Genomic DNA, 24,992 nt, shown 5'->3' with positions numbered 1-24,992 from the left:
TGTTGTGGGTTTTGTCTCAGGGAAACCATACTGTGCACCCAACAAGCTTTTTCGCTTCTTGTTTATAACGGCATAGGCTATCCTCTTTTTTCAAGAGCCCAGTTTTCCTTAGTTTTAGGCATTTCCTCCTATTCGTTAGCTTTACTGAGGCTGATGCAATTGCCTACCATTTTCCTTTCTTAGTAATTTTTTTGCAACAATATGTGGCAGTTCGTAGCACCTATGACAGTGTTTTTTCAAGCTGCGGTTTAGTAATAGGTAGTCGTCCGTTCATTCAAGCATTGAATGATATCACATAATTTCTGTTTCAGTAATGTTAGCTTCGTGCTGTTCAATTTACGGCATTTGATCAAAAGAGTTGTTGTCACACTTAACAATAGACGACTTCACATCATTCACACAACAAATATACTCTAGGCTACCCACTGGCCCGTGTAGTGCTAGCTTGGGCATCAACCCTTCGTTAATCAGCCCTTAGCGCATGAACAGGAAACTCTTTTTATTTGCTGAATGCGAAAACCTACCCTTGCTGTGTTGGCTGTTTCTACCAGGCGATTTAAAATTTCGACCACCCTTCCAGCTTTAAATGACCTGAAAATGAAGACTGTTGACGAGTGTAACGATGACATCCTCTCGTTGATCGGAAGTAGCACGAGCAGACTGGATGATGCTCGATACTGCTGAAGGTGCTTTAAAGCGTGTGGGCGGGCGTACCGTTTCATCCATTCCATCACTAGACCATGGCCATCAGTAGACTGCATAAACATTGCAATTACCCATTGGATGGTTAGCGTTTGTAAAGGCAGATGCACGCCATCTGCGTTTCGCAGGACAAACATGTGTGATTTCCTAGTGAGAATTTCCAATAAATTTTTGCTATCTTTGTTGATAACTAATGGCCGGACGAATGAAATCTGATAAATAAGATGACAATTAGAAGTACACTAACGTCGACCACAGTTCTCAAAGGGCGCACAGAACCATGGAGGTTTCATTTCATGGATACGACACACGGCATCTAAATCTGTCGATGAGACCGCCAGCCTGTTCATCATTAATGCCGCGTTTCCTTTTATATATCTGACGATAGCCTCTGCCGCAGGAAGTTTCTCGATTAAAAACCGCCTTTTCATTGCTCTTCTATTTTCCAAGCGGGTGTCAGATGAATGGCCTTAGCGCACCTAAAATTTCAAAGGCCAGTAGCAGGAATATCCTCGGGGAAAAATTACACCTACATAAAATGGCTAACTTTGACATTCGCCGCCAGCTTAGCTAAAGTGCTAATCCTTAAAATGCATAGGATAGAGGGTGTACGCCGCAAATCGGTCACGGTTTCATCCAAGGCATCGAGTTGAGTTAACCTCGTCCAAACGGCGTAAACGATAGTTTAAATTAAAAATTGTCTAACTCGAACACTTGATAAGTAATCCGCGTCGTGTAGAAGCAGGAACTGACAAATATTACCACTCGCTGATTCAAGGGCTACAAAGCTAGCAAAATTAAACAGATACAAGCATCAGGTGCAATCGTTTCGAGTACAGCGGTTCCACTTTATCAATTGGCGGTTTATAGTTCATCATTACTCCGTTTAATAAGAACGTACGCCCACTTCTTACAGGTAAGCTGTCTTAACGTAATGCCATCTTGCCTGTTTTGTGTACACCAAAGGGCAAACAAAAACTTCATTTGCTGCCGTCATCCGGGAGAAATGTTAAGCATGAAATGTGAAAACGTTGTCCGTCTAGCTTTGGTTTTATATTTGCTAGTTGAAAAATTAAGTTACTTCAACTTCACGGGGTGTAATGAACATGCATATTATGTTTACGTAATTGAAACGTCCACAGTCGTTTCCCAAGTTGGGTTTAGGCAACTTTGTTACTCGTATTTAAATATTCCACCCGCAGAAATTAAGTAAATAATCGCAACGTAAAGCCACTTCACAGCTGAAATACGAATCACCTTATATTTTCATATTTTTTTTTTTATTTACATACTTAAATGTTTACCAAAAGATGCTGTGTTATATTTCGGATACAAAGAATGACCCCTTCTCTCTAACTGATACTTGTTTGAGGGTCGATAAAAACAATGTGTAGTTATCCGAAATATCGGATACTGCACCGCCGTTGGCCTAGTAACGAAGAACTCTCCCTTCAGTGTTTGATTTTAACAATTGAAAGGCTGTTAAACAAAATATCAGAAACGTTTATCACCATTATATCGGGATTAATTAATCATGACTAATGATAAAAGCAGGTATTTAGTGTTTGTAGCAGAAAGTAGATGTATTCGTTTATATGCACAACCGTCCGCAATAAATTCGTCCTTCATTTAGGCATGATTGAAGTAGCTGCTGCTTTGAATGGCGTGATTTTCTGAACAACACCCGGACGCGTCTGATAGTGAGCTTCGGCCACCGAAATGCGCTTCAGCTGACTCGGAAGTTCGAGATCCTTAGACCAGAATTAACTTGCACGCTGAGCGTAGGGCTGCTAAAATGTCGCTCCAAATGGCGTGTACCGTGAGTATCGAATAGAAAAAGCCAGACAGAACCTCTTAGCAAATAGACATTTTCAAAAGAAGCTAAATCTAAGTAATTAGGATTTACTGAATAATTCGTCTCGATTGAATAGGCTAAGCCACTAAGTACCCTTGAAAGTTTTCACCGCACAACAGATACCTTAATAGTCCTTCATTCTGGCATGGGGTTGCTTTTTTTTTTTACCAGAATTGACACACCATAAGGCGTTAGGCACCTTAAATTATCGAAAGACATGTTATCTCAATATCCCATTTCGTTTAATTGAAGATTAACGTTCGGCTCAGCGACTGTAAATTGTATCATTACGATAGCTTAATAGTAAGCAGGTTGCCTGATGTAGGACAAGATAGGCATGCTCGTCATCAGTAACGATGTCGCCTTGAAATTTCTTTCCCTTAATATTTTCTGTCATTGTGTGTTGAAGGGAAGGTATATTCTCTGCAGGCCGATCACGCACGTAGTGGATAATGTAATGCGCGTAGACCGGTGAAAATATTTTTGCCTTTCTGAGGGCTTGATGCCACAGGCCATGCGAACGCCCTTCGATTCCGTGACAACTGTAATAGTAGCCCCTGCTATCGTCACAAAAATTGCTATTTTTAAGAAAAATAAAATACTCAAAGTCTGGTCTTTTGATTTAGAAAAGAAAAATGTTAAATTGATAACAACTTCAGTACAGTCGTTGCTATTTGTCAATGGTGTTTGTGCGAATCCGACCTGTACCTGCAAAACTCTACAGAGCCAAAAAAGGTCGAAGATCTAGAACGAACATTTTTGACTTATTATTAGGGTTCTGTCTTTAGAAAGGAGATACGTAACGTGTATGAACCCTAAATGCAGTTCTCAAACGCACGGTCGAACAGTGGTGCAAGCGCTATAAGAAATGATCTCTTGAGCCCAAAGGCCAGCAACGACCGGGGCGACTCGTGATGGCGTCGATGAGGACGCCCAAAAATAGATACTCACATCATTCGCTATAGAAGGCCGGAAACATTCTCTACGTACGAGATTAAGCCGTCCGATTGGATCCGTCATTTTTCTGAGAAATATCTTAAACCCCCGGAGTTCAGGTGCCTTATAAACGCAACTTCCGTTACATGGTGCAACATGCATTGGCGTACAGTGTATTTTTCACACCAACGTTACCAGGTAACTAGTTTTCGATTAATAAAAGCGAAGCTTCTTGCAAAAGGGTATACATCCGTAGAAATAAATAATGCTAAATCTGAACGCCAGTTCAGTGTGTGAACTTTAGTATCTTTAGTACCTTAGTAGTAGTATCAGTCAACGTAACGCCTGCTTCGTTTTCTGCTGCATCTACCTACGAAATGATTATTTGATCATTTATATAATATAAAACAATCTATTGGGTGCGTGACTGCCGTTTTCTAAGGCAATAGCATTGGTTGCATTGAGTAAGGATGGCCGTGCATGGTAAACACCATATCATCCAACAGTGGCTATCGAATAACCAGTGTTATGTCTTGACAAGAACCGGTAGATGAGTGCGCGATTTCGAAGGGGAAACACATATGGCAATGTAGTTTCTCAAGAGGTTTTCAAGGGCTGAATTCGTGATTTTGTTCGTGTTTTATCATTAGTGTTTTATATTGGCATTGCATATCGAGAAACGTTTATCGATTTTAATAAAACGTACACCTAAAACATATTCACTGCAAGGCATTTATTAGATGACCAGCCCAGAAACCTAAACTGGGTCAGTATCGACACGTCTGATCGGTAAACGCCTGGCGCGATTTCAGAACAGTTCCGAGTCGCTTTGTTGCCACTGTAACAGTTATGAGCGTGTCTTCATTTATATATTCAGTTCATTTTCAGTTGTTGCTGAAGCTGCAATTTTTCTTGTAAGTATCTTCTATTGTTGTTTGGAGGATGTTTGTTTATTGCTGACAATAACTTGTCAGCTTTTTCTAAAAACTAGCATTTGGCTAGCTGACTAGAAAGCCGTATTAATTCACGTACAGACTGCTATATATCAAATATCGCCTATTTATTGAAAATATATTTTCTGTAATGCCGATAGCAGATAAAGTATATTATTTAAATGGCACTTTTACAAACTGGAGCTTTGCAAAATATTGCTTCGATGTGTATCTCTGCACAATCTTGATTTAAGAAACGATGCGGCTGGCTTATAAATTGCTTTCCTATTGTGTTCTAAAACTGTTAGAAGCTAAAAAAAATAGAAAACTTTGGACTTTATCGGAGGATGTTTCAATCTGTAAAATAAATGCTTGAAATTACTCTAAGTTACGTCATATTTTGAAGAAAGAAAAAACTTAACTTATATAGCGAGACACGTGGTGGAAGTTCACTATCCCACAAATGGTCGAACGGGTTGGGCAATGGACTTGCAGAATTAGCGAGTCTGTTCTTTGTGGCCGAACCCAATCTGTAGCAAAGTAGGTTAAAAAAAACCTCACTATAGAATATTACTCGTTGTTAAGAAAAAATGCTATATTTATCTTTTTTTTTTTACCATGCGCAAAAATATGCTAACAAAAGAATACTATTTAGGTAAAGTTGGCAGGGATTAACCGTATTATTAATAATATCTGCGCACTATCGGTAACACTTAACAGGTAATCATAGATAATTATCATCATTATTTCTATTCGTCCTGTAGTTAATCTTTTCGTAATTATTAGAATCAATTAAAAGGCTATTTTTATTGGATGTTTTAGTATGGAAAAAGACAAATCCTGATATCAGACCAATAGCAGCCTGCCCTTAGCAATGCAATTACTTTGACCAGATAAGGTTGCTCGCTTCAGATCGCAGGTGAACTAGAAAACAGGACTTCAATAGCTTCACGACTCCACGTTCAACGGCCCCCATTCCCGTATATAGATAAGACCAGCTCTGTGCCAAATGCAAGCATTTCTAAAGGGTACAATAAAGCTTTTTATTATGGTCACTGTGTTTTACTTCGTAGAGTTTAAGGATTTTCCTTTTGAGCTTTAGGACAAAAAATATGATCTCTGATTAATGACATTTTTTTACCTATATAGTTGTAACATTCAGGCTGGGTAGTAAACAATGGAAACTAATGGAATGCAGATAAACTGCACAAAGTTGCTTCTAATTAAAAACGTTATCAACTGGGCGGATACAATTCCCTATGGTGACTGTCTGAATTCAACTGCAAAGTTTGCCAGTGGAATCGAGAGACACATGGTTACAATGCAATAATAACAACATTGATGAAAGTCGAAACGAGGACCTATTTGTTGTTATTATTTACGTAAACCACCTTTTTAGGTGCCAGGACATCGTATTTATATCTGGACAGAAGTAGTACGCGATTTTTTTCGATAACAGTGACTTGCAAGAAAATAATTTTAAAATAAGTATTAAGTACTTTTACGGGGTCGTCCGGCGATACTAGATGCGATAAATATACAAGTAGTAATACTTTTTAGTCCCTCGTTCGAATAGGTTCTTGAAAGAACGCTAAAATAGCGATACAAAGGCTTATCGCAGAACGGACTAGCATCGATCAGCATGGGACAAAGTGAAGATATGTCTCGTAAAAGGCACTACTGTGACTAGAACCTTATGCATAGGCTCATCGTAGCGGATCGCTATCGTTACTTACCTACGATTATCCAACAATCGGAGAACTGGACCTAAGTACCTTTGTTATTATACAGTTAAGACCGCAGCTTCAGATAATAATCCATTACGATAGCATTAAATTTAGCAAGACTGTTTTTATCTTTGGTAGACAATGGGAAATTATTCCAAATAAGGTTAGAATTTCATTCAAGCGTAGGCCCAACATGTAGCTTTTCTAACAGCCATTCAAGGACCCTAGCAATTACGGCCAATTAAATTGGCTGTAAATACTGGAAATTTTATTATGATCAAATCTTTCATGTTGAGCTTGACGACTGAAGCCTCCTAATGATTTTCTTGTTGGCCTTATTTCAGGCTAGAATGGCAGAATACAACAACGATTCAATGCAGGCAACAAAGACACGTGTAGGGGCCTTCTTTGTCGCGGGCGCGTTACCTGCGAACGTTTCTTTCAATTCTGCGGTAGTAGAGTTGGCAAAAAGATTAAATATGTAGGATCATTCGGCCGTCATTTAACGGAACTGACTCGGAGGCAACAAATCTAGTCTCAGAGACGTTCAGTGTCAGCTGAGAGAAAGAAAATGCTTTCGTAACGTCCTCGAAACGATCATTATTTCGGCAACTGGTTCCCCTTCCGCGTCCTAAACTAAAAAAAAAGTAATCTACTACAAACGGGACAGTCTTATAATGAGAAAAGTCATAGTTAGTCTAGAATAGCGCAACACTAATATGTAAAATAACACTAAAAGTTCCAACACAGAGTTTTGCGGAACGCTTACCGATAGTGCGACGCTGTCAAAAAGAGCTTCTTCTATTCGTTCTTGGAGACCTCATTTCATTGCATGGGTAAGATGAAAACGATCTAAGGAGCAGTTATGCGTTCAATGTACTGTTTTGTACTGTACAAGAGAGCACCAGGCCTTAGGCCCAATTAAAAAGTTGGTTAGCCGAATCGTATGGTTTAGGTTGGCAAACTTTTATTGTTAGCAGTTACGTAAGATAAAACTATCTGTACGTCTCGTATAGCTCGTGATTAATATTGAATACACATGTAGAATTGTACTTTCAACAGCCCACGAGTACAGGAACGAGCCCTTAAAATAAAAGGCTCCATTTTGCTGGACGTAATCTGCATTGTTCAAAGTATGTAGACAAGATATGTATACGCGTTAGAGAGAGGACAGTTAAAATATACTGAATGATGGAAACGTAGTCGTCTGTGCCATCCAGTATCAAAGAGAAATGAGCAATTCTTAATTAACTACATGTCTATAATTACGAAGCTAGTCAACAACTATGCTCAAATAAGTAAGTTCATGCTATAATTATCTCTTTTTGAAAGATGCACGAGGAATAAGTGGTAAAAGCAATAGCATGTAAAAAAAAATTGAATTATTCCTAGGTGTTTGCCTTAAAAGCCCAAGGCATGAAGGTTTAACATCATTATACCTGCTGACACAGGTATATTAATACTATTTCATTGGTAGAAAAGGTCGCAACTGGCAAGTCTCGTCGATCGAAGAGCTTTCTTACCCCGTCTGAAGTGTTCCTATTTGACGGTATAGCTTGCGCGTTAGGTACCTTAACCTTCTCGAGCAACGTCTGCGCATTTTAATTCACGCATAGAGTTGATTTCAGAACGGGCATTTCTGGGGGCCATATACAAATATTCTTGCCACTTTTCCGGTTTGGCTAGTCACACGTCCAATGGGCGTTGTCCTTTTGTTAACTGTTACTCTTCGGGACTGCAGTTGTTTTTTAGAGATAATATATAGGAGCCATTAAATGGATCACCGGTTTTTCCGTACAATCTTCATGCGTCGAAAAAGTACATGACTAGCGTTCTCCGGAATAAGCGCAACAATCTATTCAAGTGCTTCATTGACTTAAGCTTGTATATCCTTCTTTGGATTGCAGTAACCAGGAGCGCTCGACCATCAATACGCACTGATGCCCGTATGATATCCCATAACACTACTGACATTTTATAGACTTTGCAGTAGGCCAGGTCCTAGGACTAATCAGTAAGGTGTTTTTGTAGTCGTCTCGCGTTACTTTGCAGTTGGCATTACTTATTCGAGCGTTAAGGTTGTCAGTACGGTGGTATATGGTAATAGAATCGTCTTTGCGGGCTGGCTCCCTTTTGCCCTATTTCTTTAGCAAACCATTGGTCGATTTGCGCTCCTAACACTTTGCCCTCACTCTTATGCAGACGTAGTAACCTTTATGCCAGTGGCTGGTCCAACCCTTTTGGGAAAAGAGTTGTTTGTGTTGTATTTCATTTAGGAGGAAATCCGCCTCCTTAACAGTTCGTTGACTTCTTTCTTCAGGGTTTTCCGATGGGAGCGCTCTCGTTAGAATCGGCGCATTGTACCTCCCCTATTTCTCGACCCTGTGATCTGTTCAGTTGAAATGAGAGATAGCTTTCCCATGCGCCCTACTGTAGGTATGGAAACTAGCTTTCCAATATCTATACATATCGTATTAGACCAAACCACTCGCCTTGCGCTGTTGTTTCAAGTAGGAACGTTTATATAGTATGTATATATATATATATATATATATACGAAGCTATATGGTTTGCCATTAGGTTTCGTGGGTGCGGAAACGTGCAATGCTTCTAGTTCGACACCATCTGCGAAGATGCTGGAAGCAGTGTACTATTAATTGCAAATTAAGTAAATAATAGTGAACAGTAAAGTATGTATTTTAGGTTATTAATGTATTGTTTCTAATTCGAATTCTACAATCGTACCTATCAATGATTTTTTAGTACCATTTGTATGTTCTAGGAAGAAAAATTGAGTAAAAGTTCATCAATCAAAGTTGTTGCAAAACGTCGTAAGCTCTCGAGATGATTATTTAGAGATAGTGTTTTCTAAAAATCTACGCTGTGTCGGTCGAAATCATTGTCCTTCTCCATAATAGCAATGTGCTTAAAGCCATGAAAATTACGTGGAACCATCGGTTTAATCTGTTCGCCTATGCAGTTGATTCGCACCAAAAAATAATTTCTACCAAGAGAAAACCGGAAATAGTCTTATCTTAAACATGGTGGCCTTCAACTGGTTGACAGTCCTACGCAGCGCGGTTCTAGCTTAGTATTGTTGCCTTCATTCCTTTGCGTCGTATCGTCGAGCCCGCTAGTAGCCATACGAACGCCCAAATGAATTCTGTTGCTGAATTATTCTCTTTGAACAGCTACAAATATATAATAAATGTCCATTGATCATATCAGAACCTTGGTTTCGACATCAAGTGTAGTAGCGTACCTAAATAACGAACGTGTGTGTTGAAAGATACGCGAGATGTTGAATAATTTTTGAATGCCACACGTCACATAGGTAGTATGCCATAAAATAAGAATTTCCTTAAGAGCGATTTCGTTTATGATTGTGTGATGTATGCCGGCATAAATGTTCCCCTGAAACACGGCACAAAAGCGCACAAGGGCCTCTGTGTCCTTTAGTAGAGCTGTGGCCAAAGGTAAGGCAGCATATTGGCTTATCTAACCCGATTGCATTATATTATATTTGTTTTTCTTTTATACTACAACGTTTTATCCGGTTCTTTTTACGCCATAATTTATTTTGAAACGCGTGGAAACAGCTGATTCAATTTGTTTCCATTGAAAGGTTGAAATTGTAGAAGTTTTTAAAATCTCTGTGAATTTGTTGGACGGCTGGAGTTTTTCAAATATGTTGATAGACCTATGGCCTGCTTCATCATTACGCAGGAACGCGATCTTCTTCATCCTAATAGCTTGGAGTCAATTTGGAATAGACAAATCAATAAATACGCATAATGGTCACCTAATATTTATCTAGGCCTGACCCACTGGTGGACTAAGATGATCCAGAATCTCAGACAACACCAATGACAATGATCCTCTACACGCGGATGATGCGAATTAACGATACTCCACTATGCTGAAAGCGGCTTGAATTTTCAAATGGCTAATTTAAATTTCGATCTAAACTCAAGAAAAAAAAATGATGCTACATATGATAATGTAGATGATTTCTATTTTAAATTTATTCCTAGCTCAGTATTTCATTATCTTGAAGCTTTTTTTTTAAAACTAAATGTGGTAGAACTCTGCTAATCGCTAGTATTTTTCTACGAAGGTTGTATCATGGCGCACTGCTATAATAGTAAAGGTCTTCAGATATAATTCTATCATTTGGGCTGATAAGGCCTGCCCAAGTCAAAATGATGATATACAATGTAACTATTTCTTTTAACTTAAAACGCTGCAGTTTAACGTAATGTTTTATAGCAACACTTAATGTTTGCCGCGTGTTATCTGAGGCCGTTCCAAGCGGAACCGATTTTAGTTTCCTACAGAACAAATGATTTTCAGTTGCGAAGGCTATTATCTGTTACGATCCGATTAAAGAATCGATAAAAAAAATGAAGTAAAGGTTGAACCTAATAGATGATTAGATATACAAAACATTGAAATGTAACAACGAATTTGAGTGAACGAACCTCAGATCCTTAATAATGTTGGCTGTCTGAACTCTATTGCTAAAGCTAATATATGTACTGTGAAACGTGGCTTGTACACCTTAGCCCACAATAATCTCACCCCACCAAGTCCCCTTTTCTTTTTTATAGATACAGCAGATTTGTAACATCAGAGTTTTATTACATTTTCAACATTAAAATCTCGCGCTAGGAAATTTATGTAGTGAGCTACGCATTCTGCAGTTAAAAGTGAAGTCGGATGATGCTTTACGAGGCTACATCGACCATGTGGCAAATCTTGAGTCTTCGCTTAAAGGCAAGACCTTGTGTTCCGTTCAGCAAATAAGGCTCTCGATTTGCCCACAAAGCGCACCTGCTCTAAGCGTCTGCCGAATGTGCAGTCATATGGATCTAGGACAACATGTACTGGATACGTCTCTGTTATTTTCAGAAAAGCAAGTAAGGTTGGCTTTACTTACCTAGACACTATAGTGGGATTTTGGTGCGGGTAAATATTCGAATGTACGTATTCATTTACCTGCTAGGCCATCACGCCACAACGAAGCCAGTCTTAAGTTGCATGAATAACTAAGCATGTATATGAGCACGCCATTAACCTCTATCTAAACAGGGGCACGACGAAACAAGACACGTAATTCAAGTACGTAGACAGATTCTACCTGTAGGAATTTATCTAACTCTCATAACACTAATTCAGATAGGTACGGTGATATCCTTTATGGCTTTCGGTATAAATCGGCGGGTTAAACATGATTTTTTTTTTCAATTGATCTTCTATAAATGTTTCTATTGTACGAAGTATAGAAACTGATCATCTGCTTTTTTTGTACAAACGAGTCTGTTTCTGCTAAATTTATGTCCTTGACTCTTAATTGAATCACGCTACTTGCCATTCAGTGGAGTGAATGTACTTTAATTAAGCAAGAGCTAGAAACTTTCTTAGATTCAAGAAAGGGGGCGCAGCCTTTCATAAGGGAAGATAAGGTTTGTGTATTTCTGCCGATTAGACCGGTGTGTAGTTAGTTCGATTAAACGGAGCTGCGATCGTTTAACTACGCCAGATTGAGACTATTTACACAGTATCAAGCAGATGACGTTTGTCGTGGCACGCGAGAATTCTAGAATTTCCTGTCCTGCGTCTTGTTCAGAGTTATCTCTAAGTTCGTTAACATGGTACGCCAGCAAAGTTAAAGCCTGCCATAAAAAACCAAAAAATCATGGTATTGCCAGCACACAATTTCCTATGTTCGAGCAATTTAGAAAAAAGGTCGCCGCTGCTGAAGCGTAGTTGAAATTGTCCATCAGGTTTGCAGGAGACATAAATATATTCAAACTTTTCGATTGAGATTTGTCAACGATGCTCCTGAAGCAATTCATAGCACCTGGGGCATAGCTAGGAGGCACTACTATATGCTAAAATGTAAACGAGTTGTCTCGTTGAGGAAAAAATAAGGGATTTTGAGAGATAAAGGTGCTTGACATATATGAGTGGTAAAAGCATTTCGACATCATGGATCACTAGGACTGCGTTGGTGGTGAGACGGATAGGCAGTATGATGCTGTGAGGATGAGTGATGATGGAGGTTTGATTTCAGATGATTATCGGTGTTTTTTTACATTTTATGCAATTCAAGCCTTTGGCAATAGCTCAGGAAGCTCCCTAGTTCACCAGATCGAGCACCACACTTATTGCTGGTCAACTTATTTACTCGCAACAAAATTAATTAATATTTATTTGCACAGCAATATTAAAAACAGGTTAAGTAATTTAATTAAATATTTAATTACGTTATTACGAAGCACGAAGGCACGCTGGTTGAATTCTATTGCCTACCCTCGTAGACGTTTTTCACCGTCACTATATGTCCAGGATGTGGCCTACGAATAGTAACCTTCAATATTAAGCGCATACGCAAATAAAATTAAATCGATGGTTCCGACACATTGGACTAAGATTTTTGGTGCACTAGTACGTTAGCAAATCCCCTTAAGGCAAGCCTTTCGCTGTGAAAGAGCGGAAGATCAATTGACTAGGCGATAGCGTTCCATGCAAACGTAATTCTGTCTTTTATGATAACTTATCCCCGCGTTCAATTGGTCTCAGTGATTTCCGATCAAGACTGCGATATATATTGCGGTTTGTGTTGTTTCTATTACTTATTTCAGTTTCACGATTTCATTATCTGTACCCTTCATACTACGATTCTATAGATTACCTTGTTCCCGAAATGAAGATGATTATTGCTAAATTGTGATAATTCCTTTTTTACTTTTTTTAGCGTGAGAATAGTTGTTGGGTACTGCTTGAAGCAATCTACAATGGAATCGTCGTCGTCCAAGCCAAAATGAAGACGGATCAGTCCCGGAGGAGGAAAAAAGGAATTCTTTTGAAAATAGAAGAGCACAAGTAAACGAGAGAAGGAAGGATATGTGCGCCGAATCGCCCAGCACACAAAGGGAATCAAGTGAACGAAGAGGCCCGATTCCCGTCCTCTCGCGCTAGTAGCACACACAGACGAAACGAAGCAGCACTAAACGGGCACAAAAAGGGGCCAAAAAGAGAATCAATTGATATTTAGGAGCACGGAAATCGCAGGCAGAGCAGGCCGATAGCGGCGAACGTGGCTGTCTTCGGCTCGTTGTTGGGTCCCCTAGCCAATTCATTACCCCATCCCTTTCTAATCGTTCCACGGTTGTCTTGAACACCATCCGTACCGATAATAGAAAGGAACTGTTCTCGAGTTTGCGCGTTTCGTACTGCCCCCTGGAAGAAGTAGAAGTAGAAGCAGGTCAGGATATAGCCGCAAAGGAAAAGAACGCTCGAGATCTGTTTTTCCCAGCCTGCAATCTATAGCCCGCAACTTGTGAACAAAACGAGAAAGGCTGTGGGGTAGACGGGCGAGGTGGAAACAAGCTTTCAAGCAGTTTAAATGCCGTAGTTTAATCGACAGAGGATTCCTAGAGGTCACGATTGCTGGACAAAATAGACGTATAATGCAATACCGTGTCAGGCAGCTTATTATTATGCTAATTTATACTCGGACGGTAACGAATTATGTAAGTTTTGTTGGTTTTAGCTGACTGATGATCCTGTCAGTCTGGAACAACCATCGGTCAGTCATGGACCTCGTCCGCTGACTCAGTATATAGAGAGAAAACGTCTTCTTACATCATTGAATTCATTTCCAATTTTTCAGAGGTAGGATTTTTGACAATTATTCGGCAGCATAGTATAAAACGAAAATCGATCAATGCAAAGCTTGCGTAGCAAGGAGCATAACTTGCTCTATAAATATCTAGCTAAATTCAGTAAGCCACACAGACAAATTCAATCCAATCGAGCGCCTCAACAAGATTAAACGAACATGGAGAAGACCGGGTGTCGCGGGAGGAAACCGAGTATTAGAAATGAAGAAATTTATAAAACTGAACCTTCCCCGCATCGTATCGGAAAAAATGTTCTAGACCTATTATTATTAGAGGATATAGAGTTATTTATTCCTAATGAGCGTTCATAATATATATTCTTCACTTACAAGACGAGGTCAAATGCCTTACAAAATATCGGCCATTGGTTACTTTTTGTGGCGTTTGATAGGCAAACTTTTTCATAATCTCTAGTGGTACTATTTAAGGTGCACTAAAACGGACATCATTGTTCGGCCTAACATCAAAATAGTTCGCGAACGACCTACTCTCTAAAATGAACAGACCAACATTATTATATAGCCTATTAATGTAAAGTTGTACAGCGCACCTGGGAGGTATACAACACCTTAAACCAACGCATTGAACAACACGCCAAAGTAATATTTTTATAATAAAGAAAAAAGAAACAGGAAAACTTGGTGATGCCACTCTGTAGACTACGATGGCCTTATACAATCGGAATTATAATAAAGGATCGTATTCGGTAAAATCGAACCTCTCATAATCTTTCTGCATAGAAGTCGAGATGATGCTTTTCCTTAAGAAAATATTAAAGATAAGGCAAATCTTTGTAGGACGAAACCAGGCTAGTCGGTATTCTACTCAGTGTATACAATATGTAGCCTGAAACAGGATTTGGTGAATAGCTTATTTGCGTGATGAAGCAAGGCTAACTACGGATTGCAAAGCAGCTCTACCTGTTTCCTTGATCACTGACATCTTAGAATATTTTCGGCCGTCTGCATAAATTCAACACTTAATAGTTAGCCATGAAAATACGAATTTTGAACATGTACGCGCGGGCCCGATAGAAACCCAAGAGAGGATTTTGAGCTAGCAAAGGGAGCGTTACTGCCTCTGAGCACGGTAACTCGAAGACCAGTAAAAATCAAAAAGAAGTAAAGCGGACGTACATGATAAGTTTTCGGTTGTTCTCTCCAAGAAGCCAATTACTAGTGACCGCCAAAAAGTTAATCAGCAGCAGAGTTTCCTTGTAATAATTGATGATGATTTGCGCCCAGAAAACCTTTGAAAGCAACATTACTGTAAATAATAATCAGCAGAAGACTGTGACTTAGAGCGGATTGTTCCAAGTAACAGTAAAATTTCCTCAACATTGTTTGGACTAAGGCTCAGACAGACGAATTAACGACGTGATGTACGTGAATTATGATAGAAACTAGCACACTTTCAAGAGGGTCACTTTATCTTACAGGGGAAACTTTGTTTTACTCGAAAACACACTTGGGTACAACGATACTCAAGTTACTCTCTAGAACACCGTCTTGTGCTTGTCGTTTTAGTCCTTGAAAACTGATTCAGATCCACCGTGTGCCCTGCGCTCCGATACGTTGACATAGTGGAAATGTATACGTACAGGCCGTGATCAGTTCTTGATACAGCTGTTATAATGATGATCAAACTTGCCTGGCCATTGTGCTGCAAACAGCCTATTTCTGATTTAATACTAAATCATCCTAGGCAATGTAGGTTTATTAACGTAAATAAACCTTATTTACGTTATTCCGGATGCGAACAATTTAAGGCAATCACGATGTTATTGCAATCAACATTAGTGACAGCTAGAAAATAAGCGCAAAACGTTAATTCAGCTCTCCATTCTTGTTTCGGCAAAGATGCCTAATAATAAATAGATTCGGTTTACTATTTTAGGCTATACGCAAACAGTGCCCTACTAAGTCGATCTCGACTAGAAATCATATCTACCAAAGAAAAACGCAGGCGAAAGCGCCTCGCTGACACCTGAACAGACTTCAGATGTAAAAATGACGTACAGTATACGAGAACCACTCGTAGCCAGGTAAATTGCAGGCAGAACACTTCTTCGTGATCAAGCATCTACCTAGGTAAAAAATAAGAAGCGAGCAGATCCTAACGTCTGAGCGCGAGTCAATACGCTCATGACATTACCGATAATCTCGAAAAGTAAGATTAGGAACGTTTTATCGCAATAATTTAATATACTTCAAAGACTACAGCAGTGCTATTTTACGTCGCCGTCCTGCAGATAATATCCCCATTGATCTAACAATGCATCATGACTCAATCGAATTGGTTATAGCATATTAAACTAGTTTTTCCCTTTCGGGTCACCTTTCGGGAAAAATTTCCCTAGCTTGTTCGCTATTTTAATGGGTTGAATTTATCGATTTTGCATAGCTCATGGAAATGTCTATTTCCCTTATCCGTTGCGACTCTTGAGTGTGTTTCTGTGACGAAATTTCGCTCGCTAAGGGACAGCTTTTTACATGACTCGCAATCTGCCTGATAGGTACTCTGAGAGGATCCAAAAATAATAACGATTCTTCTGAACAGACGGTGCAAAATATTGCAGAAGAAAGTGTCTTCTTAGATAAGGAAACATTCCACAAATTGTTGGTTTATAGGTAATTAATAACGGGTATACACGAGGGATTTGTATATGAATGAGTTTTTTTATTCATACAGTAATTGAGTGTGGGCAAATTAACAGGATTGCTTCTCAAAGCTCTGACTTCTAATGCTTAATTTGTGTTTGATGAAAGCAAAAAAAAAAAACGCTACTAGTTCTTAGATAGTTGGAAATACGGCGCCTCTAAGAAATTTTCTATTTATCCCTTTCTAACGTCAAACTGTATTTCGTGTGGTAGTGAGATGGAAAAAACACCTTTCGGACATGTACATACTGCACGAAGCGTGTGGGGGAGGAAAGTCTCTTTGGTGTGCGCAATCACTATACGAAGCCATCGATCAGAGCCGAACTGGCCGGCCAGAACCAATGCTGTCATGCACCACACCAAAGCCTCCTACCGCATTGTACTTAAAACGCTAGATATCCTTCGCTGTTCATCGGTGATTCTCAAATTTTCGCGAACTCAGAAGCTCACCTCAAGCCGGCACGCGAAAACTCAGTCCTCTCTCGGCGCATGTACATGCACGGGAACCAAATGGGCCCTGGAGTAAATCAGGCACTCATCATAGAGCCAGCCATGGTAATTGAATTGTCACGCCATTTGAAGCGATAAGAACGGAAGATGACGTACGCTAGCGTATTTCAGCTTGTTGGTTGTATACATCGAAACGATTCTTGAAAAAAGAACCCCTACAGTAAATATATTTGCTTATCGTTTGTCACTAGCAAGGAAAATTGATGGGAGTTCCGAAATCCATGTGACAGCATGCGGATGATGCTGTCACATTGTTTGCATTGATCAAGTCTTCCAAGAAGGTAGGCAGTATTTGCGTGGTCAACAGGGTGACCGTATTGCCGCAGAAATAAGGTCGTCCGATCGTTTAGCGCGTGCATAGGAACGGTAGAATCCACTTCTTTCTTCGCTTTCTCTTCAATGACGCTAAAGTAATTAAAGGTAACCGGCTAAAATTGTACCATCTTATCTTAATTAGCACTATGCTTTGGCCATTTTATGGTTCTATAGAACACATTATTTATTTGAGTACAAGTATTAACCAGACTACGTCTGCTGATGAAAACTCTCGAATATGGTCAAAATTCAGATCAGAAATAGAGCAGTAAAGTGTACGATCGTTTTTGCGTCAGACAAGCGTAATTTTTTTGCGTTATACAGTAAATTTTTCAGATTTCTTTCCAAATGTATCTGTTGCATACATTAAATGTAAACGACGTGGATTCACAGGAAAGCCCGCAATAGTATCGGGATGACATGCAAAAAACACAATAAGTATGCTTGCGATGGCCATAGTATCCCTCTTATGACTTCGATAACCGATCATCAAACATAGCATAATTGATCTGCATCAAAATACGTGAAGGAGTAACTTGTTTTTACATCTATGATTACCTTAATGCATATGATTGTCTAAAATTAGCTTGTTCACTTTGTCTCTAAGGGCCTATTGTAGTATAAATGTCCTATGTTGTTTTACTGGATGTTATATGCTTAAGAGTAGTATTCGCTCGTGCGATTGTCGGTTCACGCAGGAAAACCTTTCGAGTAGTGCTGCGTGTGTATTACAATACACGAAGGCCTTAAAGCGACTTCTGAGATTTCTGCTACTTAGCTCGGAGGCTGAGATAGGCCATCGATGCCCAACGGCTTCCTGCACGCATACGAGAACAATAAATATATATTACACGAAAAAAGATAAAATGTGTGTAAAAGGAAAAAAAAAATATTACTTTGTTTATTGTGCTGTCAGGAAAGCGTATCCATATACCTGCCTATGGTCACAGTTAATGCCCTATGGCCTAAAAGAAGCTCTACTTGGTGGTTATAATCGGTTCATAGATGAACGATGAAAGATAAACGTAATGTTATTTTTTATTTCGGAACTATTTGTCTTGATCGAGGCTATCCGCTTTTTCTAGCCGATTCTCAGTCCTTAGTGTCTTACAGCTCACGGCTTTTGAGGCTTTTAGGGCTCATAGGCACACGCTCGGCCTCGTGTCTTCCTGGCAGACATTGGTAGTATTCTTCATCTTGAAAAGCTTTTTTTTTTCCTCGCCGGGCCTTTAACGACCCGATGACTCAAGTCGTTGCCGTCACCTTTCGTCCATATCTTTAGCGTGGCTATTACGGGGTTCTTCAAACCAGACTAGGCCTATATTCTTTACAGCTTATTAGTGGGCTAAAATAGTATCTCTTACCGCAGCTCGCCTTCCGGATAGCCCTATGAATCTATGACTCGTTAATAAATTATCGCCACTTCAAAAGTTGACAGGTGTCATATATTCAGCACCATAAATATGTGCTCGTTGTTACAAGTTCTGCTCATGGAAAAATATAGAAATACACGGAATTTACGCGCTGCGTTCTGCCATTCGTATATATATATATATATATATATATATATATATATATATATATATATATATAGGTGGTTATCCAATTTGCACGTTTTAGGAAGAACTTAATTTAGATATATATAGATTGAGAAGAATGAGGATTACATTTCGACTACATGCAGTCGTTGCATTTTTACGCCTTGCCCTAGTTATCTGTAATGTAAGTGAATAGATGAAATGGTGGCTACATCGTTTTCCTATCATCAGAAAACTGGAAAATTGATTTCCCAAAGGAAACCTTGTGTCCCACATGGATGAGGCTGGTTGAAGATTTAAATTGCAGAACATTAACCGACTGCGAGTTCAACTATCGCTGTCAACGCGGCCCTTCCACTAATTTGGCTTTAAGGGTGAAGCTTTGTAAACATTCGTTAGCGACCATCTAAAATTAAAGCCAGCACTACTTATTGTCAGGCTAAACTCAAGGCTTAAGCGGACTGCATGAACACAAAGTAACATCCGAGCATCAAACAACAAAGTCCTGATGGTTTTTTTGGACATAGTCTTCGAAAGGCCTAATGAACAATGCAAATGTAATCTAAATGGAAACGAATCCATTGTGACTGTAACAGAAAGCAGGTGGACTTGATTGATATTGACTATGAAACGACAAATCGTAAATGGAATTATCAATATGTTTGTTACTGCAGCTAAAATTCACTCAAAAAAATATTTCTTAGCTTTCAGATATTGGCGAACGTAGCTTGCAGTTATCCTTCTTTAGAGTACGCTTCTTCTGCTCTACGGTATTCTAATGGTAGCATGCGTCTCAGACAGGACCGCAGTACGTACTCTAAACGTGTCGACTGTTTATTGCAGTTTTACTCGCGAAACGTCCCCCGGTTCCGTTTGAACGCTAACTCTGTATAAGAAGAAAGATAAAGAACTTCGCAATGCCATAGGCTATGTCTAACAACCTTTAACAAAAAAGCAACAGCTATAAAGATGAATAATCTTCGTGTGATCACGTTTAGATCAAAGCGACTCGGACTTGACTACCGATGAACGTCGCGAATCTGAAACTCGAAGAACCGCTTAATAATATGACCTCCCGAGCTGCCTATTCTGTCGCAGAGGCATTCAGCGACCCTAGGGAGGCTATCTAGACCAATATGTTCTAACTAAACACAATATCTGTAGAGGTCGCTACAACTGTTCCAACTAATGATGTCGTGTACCAGCATAACGAACATTGCCTAGATCTAGTGACGCATTATCGCATACATCGTAAATATGTGTATTACATATACGGCTGTGCCACACATATGTTCTTTGTCTGCAATATGTCTCCTTTCATGAAACGGTTCACAGCCCAGGGGCAATTATTTCTACTTGCTGCATTTCGCGGTACCACAACGGCCTCTCGGATGGACAGATTTTAATCTACACCGCTTCGAGCGCAGTAGTACTCCTCCTGCTCAGGATCGTTTTTCGGCACACATAACTTATTTCTATGGGGGGTCACTGCCGCTTTTACGCAAATCGTCTGCATCGTGAGTAACCTCCCAGTAACTACCTACATAAATTTCATCGTTCGGGACGTTGCGGGATTCTTGCCTTGCAATATTTAGGTATATTGTTTTTTTTTTATCTATTATTAGGTAAGTATTTAGGTGTGGTGTTTAATCTAGGCAGCTCGATTGACTTGGTTGAATTAAAGCCATGACAACGTTGACTAAGGGGTTCGGGTGGTACAACATAATTCGATTCGTTCACTGGTAAATAAGTAGCATTTCAAGTTCATAAGTTACTTTTTTAACTAAGTTATACTTATTCAATTTAAATGACTGCCTCATATAATACTAATAGTGTGTGGTAAAAATTATCCAAAATACTAGCGTTTATATTTCAATTCAAAAAAACAAAAAATATATATATATAACTGTAATTAAAAGAGTTTTGTTATTGTAGTTAAATTTAATATAATGAATAATTTAATACGAAAATAACTCAATATACCATATTTAATGCCAAATAGTGTCAAATAGGGTGATTTATATAAATCATACCGTCTTAGTGGGTTTCCCAGAAGTTATTCTATGGCAATTGCAAGCTAAAGAGGGGAAAACTTAGGAGAGCGATCCAATCTTCAACATTTGAAGCTGTACTTACTATTTGGTAATAGGAACCATGTAATTCTTCATTTCTTCACAACATTAAGCCGAGCGATCCAGGTTCTACGCCAATCTATAATAGGAGTATCTGTTCTAACTACTGACAATAACTTCCAGAAAGGAACAGATAAGCCTGTGAAAATATGTTGGCAAACTAAGACCGGCTCAAGTAAGAGACGCCTATCTCAAGTAATGGTTAGATTTATATATTCATATAACATTTTTACTAATCAATATAGAATGAGGCACTGATCAAATTACTTTAATACGACTATAAAACAAGATAGGGTCAAAATATGCGAGTTAACGTTTTTTTTAGGTAGTATTGGGATCCACACACACACACACACAAAAACAGTTGTATGCACATACATTAACAGCTAAAAGTATTTTTGTTAGCTTTCACATACAACCATTTGGTATAACGAGTTCTGTACAGACGGTTTGAGTACAAACGTTCAACAAATTTGCCTTTTCTAGGAAACTTCTTTTAAGCTAAGCTACACTCGTTTAACGAACTTCAAAAAGAACAGCTAGTAACCCGCTAGATTGTAGAGAATATCTTAATTATAGTAGCGAGTTTTTTGGCATTTCAGTGGCTAGCTGACTGGATGAATCAATTGATCTATTGAGCTATTCACAAGGGTACTTGGTCTCTTATTTTCAGTGATCTATCCTTTATACAGCTTGCCTTGTGGACAAATACCCACAGTCATAAGGTGGTAAAAGGTCACATGTTCTTATGAAAAACAAACGGGTCAAAACAAATTCTGATCTATAATAATTTTAGTCCGCGGGCCCCACTCGTCCCAGTCAGCCAAATACATGCTTATAGTGGGCGATGTCCATGAAAATGTACGTATTCGTATGGAAGAGGCCCCGGAGTAACCTATTTTATCTAGGAAATAGCACATACTAACAAATTATATGTCACATCAGAATTGATCAAGCTCCTAAGGACGCTAAATTTAAAGAACAGCTTGGTGGTCGTTAAATCTCGGATCGGTACAGATATTCTTGTTATTATTTCTCTTAAGGTCACGCTGCCTGGTGTACAGACTTGTACAGGTGTAATATAAACGTGAAATTCGTATAGCTTAAGTTGTTTGTTCTACTAGAATTAAGGCCTAGCTTACAGTATAAAATTATAGCACTACTGATGATCGCATTGATAATTCAATCACTTCAAGTCGATTCTCAAAAGCACATATTACGCGATCCTAAAAGCATATATTACGCGTCCCTAGACAAACACATTTAATTTAGGAGTTGGATTGTACACTTTGCTGGTAGGGAAAGGACCAAGATGTGGAAGCAGCTTGAACGACATGCTCACTTCAGAAACTCCGTGAGTCTAATCAATTATTTGTATCGACAAGGACAATTTATGGCCGCCTTCCTCTTGGTGCAATGCGGGATAGGCTACAGCAGGATGGTGAAGGATTCGAGGAACTTTAAAATTATAAAGAACTGCTCTCTACGGACTGATTAAATTTATAATGAAATCGGATGGTAGATATTATAAGCAGTAAAGCGGGCTCCTTTATTGGCCTACGTGCTTCTTTTCAGCCTGGCCTTCTTAGCCCTCTCACAAACTGTTTTGTTAGTTGACTATGTCTCGTTCTTTACTGGTGATAGGACCCAGTGCAATCTTGCCCCCTTCCTTCCTAGAAGATTTCTTCTGATATACCACTTTCTTAATAGGATAAGCTCTTTCCGACTTCCCTTGTCGTTCCTCTATTTTGTTGCTAAGCAGAAGTTTTTCGTTAAATATCCTCAGGACGGTTTTGAAGGATGTGAAAGTCTTGGAAATAGTAGGGGGCGCCATGGTCGCTACCTGGCTTTTACCGATACTTTAGTTTCCCAGTACGATGGATTTGTGCACCCAAATCTATCTTATTTTTGTAGGTCATATCAAATTCATTTAAACACGTGTAGTAAGTGAGATTTAATGGGAGTCTTCCAACTTCCTGTAGTATACAGCGCATCATCATCTGTGCCGATTGCGCTTTTTGCCATACAATCATTTTTGTCTATACTACTTCCTATTAAGTGACTTCACTCTGGCTGGGTAATACCACTGGTTGTCACATTGGAAATCCACAAGGCTAGAGACTCGTTGATCAATTTGCGCTCAGAATTGTTTGGTAACGAAATCAAAAGGGAGAAATCAGGCCGACCAATACCATCATACCGGCGCCCACTTTTTTAAGGTGGAAACTTGAATTGTGACTTACTGGGCAGACAGTGTTCCAGCTGTTATTCGTACACTGATACATTTCTCTAATATTTGTTGCAAGCCCATGCGTCTGCTCAGGAGTTTGCTTGCTACACTAATGCCAGGATGCGCATCACTTCAAAACGGGCTAAGCGCAAAGCATTACCTGTAACCATTAGAAAAAAATAAATGTTCAACACTGTGCTTACCGTATAAAATCCTTAAAAAAAAAAAGGATTTTTTAGAAAAATTCTGTATTTCGCTTGACTCAAATTAATCAGTATCTAGATTTGTTGATATACCCAAAATGCATTAACAGCTATCAGACGTATCTTAGTGTACGTTTTAGTGGAAGCTTAGAAAAGCGAAACGATATACGAACTTATACCCCCTTCACGCATATCGTATATTTGGATTATTTGCCATTTTGTTGGCCGTATACACAGTAATTTGTACGTTTAATATCCCAGATGCACTTACGTTTGCTATTAATAGCAAACACGAAACGCAAAAAGTAAAAAGTTTAATATCTGAAGAAGTTCCTACATTTTCAAGCAGATATTCATATTCTATACAAGAGCAGTATACTATTCAAATGAACATTTCGTTAAGGCGGCTGTCAGGGCTTTAAAGAAAACTAAGATCGCTTTCTTACCTCTTCTGCGCTGGTGCTACCGCTTTTCACAGGAGCATCGTCGCAGAAACCAGCAGTTCTCATAACTTTCGGTCACCTATTTGCCCAGGTCGTTGGAGAGTTTGTAACAGAAAATAGCTGATTTTCCTATCTAAGCCTATCGCTTGTTTATTGAAGTAGATTCTCAGTTGTATCTGATGTTTCTGCACTTGTCTTTCCCAAGTAAGTATTGCTTTCCGTCGTTCTATGGAAGTATGTCTCTATAGAACTGTGTTCCGCTTCGCCTTTTGTTAAGCCCAATTAAGTTTACTCATCTGAAAGTGATCTGTTGATCAGATCTGATTAATTCTAAAGTGATATTGTCACGCACTACTCTACCTGGTAGTTTTTGGCATTACTAATTAAAGTCACTTGATTTTAAATTGGCGTGCATTAAAACACATATTTATTTCAACGCCCATCATTTTCTGGTATTATTGTTCCCTGGTGATATGATGTAACGAGCGCGATACTTTTTGGAAATTAGAAATCCAAATTGGACAGTGTATAACCGTAGCTGTGAAAATACACACTGCATTGAGCAGGAAATATTTTATAAGGATTACGCAGAAAGAATTAGGAGACCATTAACGATCGCGGTCGCCTGACTAGCTCGGGGTTGACTCCGCGAGTAGCTAAGAGTGTTTCAAAAAAGGCCGCTTCCTGTCATTAATTAAAGAAGAGTAAACAACAAATAACATGCAAGACATATTTGCTTTGTTTTATTCTACATAACATTATATAGAAAGGGAAGGTAATAGTTATTCCCAAAAAAATTGACCAGTCCTATAGATAAGTCTACGTAAAATGCAATATGACGCAGTGTTGACGACTTACGACGTCATACGTAGATAGCATTTATCTCATTTTGGAACGTCTGGCTTCGAAAGCGATAAATACAATTGAATGTTAATCAATCGCGCACAGCTAGAGCTACATTAAAAAGGACGTCGCAGTTAAAAAAAAAATAGTAGCATAAAGGAAATCGAGTTTGATACACTTTAAAGTTTCTAAAAGTTAGTTCTAAGCAAGGCTAAAAAACGTGCGGCGTAAGATACGTTCGATATAACGTTCTCTCACATTTTATCTCATACTAAAAA

At 39.0% G+C, this 24,992-nt stretch overlaps 2 long non-coding RNA genes across 3 annotated transcripts; one reads left to right on the top strand and one right to left on the bottom strand.

Annotated features, from left to right (window-relative positions):
• The first annotated feature begins 1,424 nt into the window (after positions 1–1,424).
• On the top strand, positions 1,425–7,374 carry LOC111260961 (uncharacterized). Of its 2 annotated transcripts, none has more exons than XR_015311299.1 (3): positions 1,425–1,618; positions 2,336–2,521; positions 6,497–7,374. It is a non-coding gene; the product is annotated as an uncharacterized LOC111260961 (long non-coding RNA). The 2 variants fall into 2 exon arrangements; XR_002680666.2 differs by lacking the exon at positions 6,497–7,374 and adding an exon at positions 2,967–5,520.
• A 10,130-nt stretch (positions 7,375–17,504) lies between these two features.
• Positions 17,505–23,946, bottom strand: LOC111260971 (uncharacterized). Its single transcript, XR_002680671.2, has 3 exons — positions 23,875–23,946; positions 23,239–23,385; positions 17,505–18,142 (listed from the first exon to the last, which is right to left on the bottom strand). It is a non-coding gene; the product is annotated as an uncharacterized LOC111260971 (long non-coding RNA).
• Between the last annotated feature and the right edge of the window lie 1,046 nt (positions 23,947–24,992).

Source organism: Varroa jacobsoni, unplaced genomic scaffold (assembly GCF_002532875.2).
Source record: "Varroa jacobsoni isolate VJ856 unplaced genomic scaffold, vjacob_1.0 scaffold_54, whole genome shotgun sequence".
Taxonomy (NCBI): domain Eukaryota; kingdom Metazoa; phylum Arthropoda; class Arachnida; order Mesostigmata; family Varroidae; genus Varroa; species Varroa jacobsoni.
Note: the sequence above shows the minus strand (reverse complement) of the source record. Positions and strands in the feature narration are given on the sequence as shown.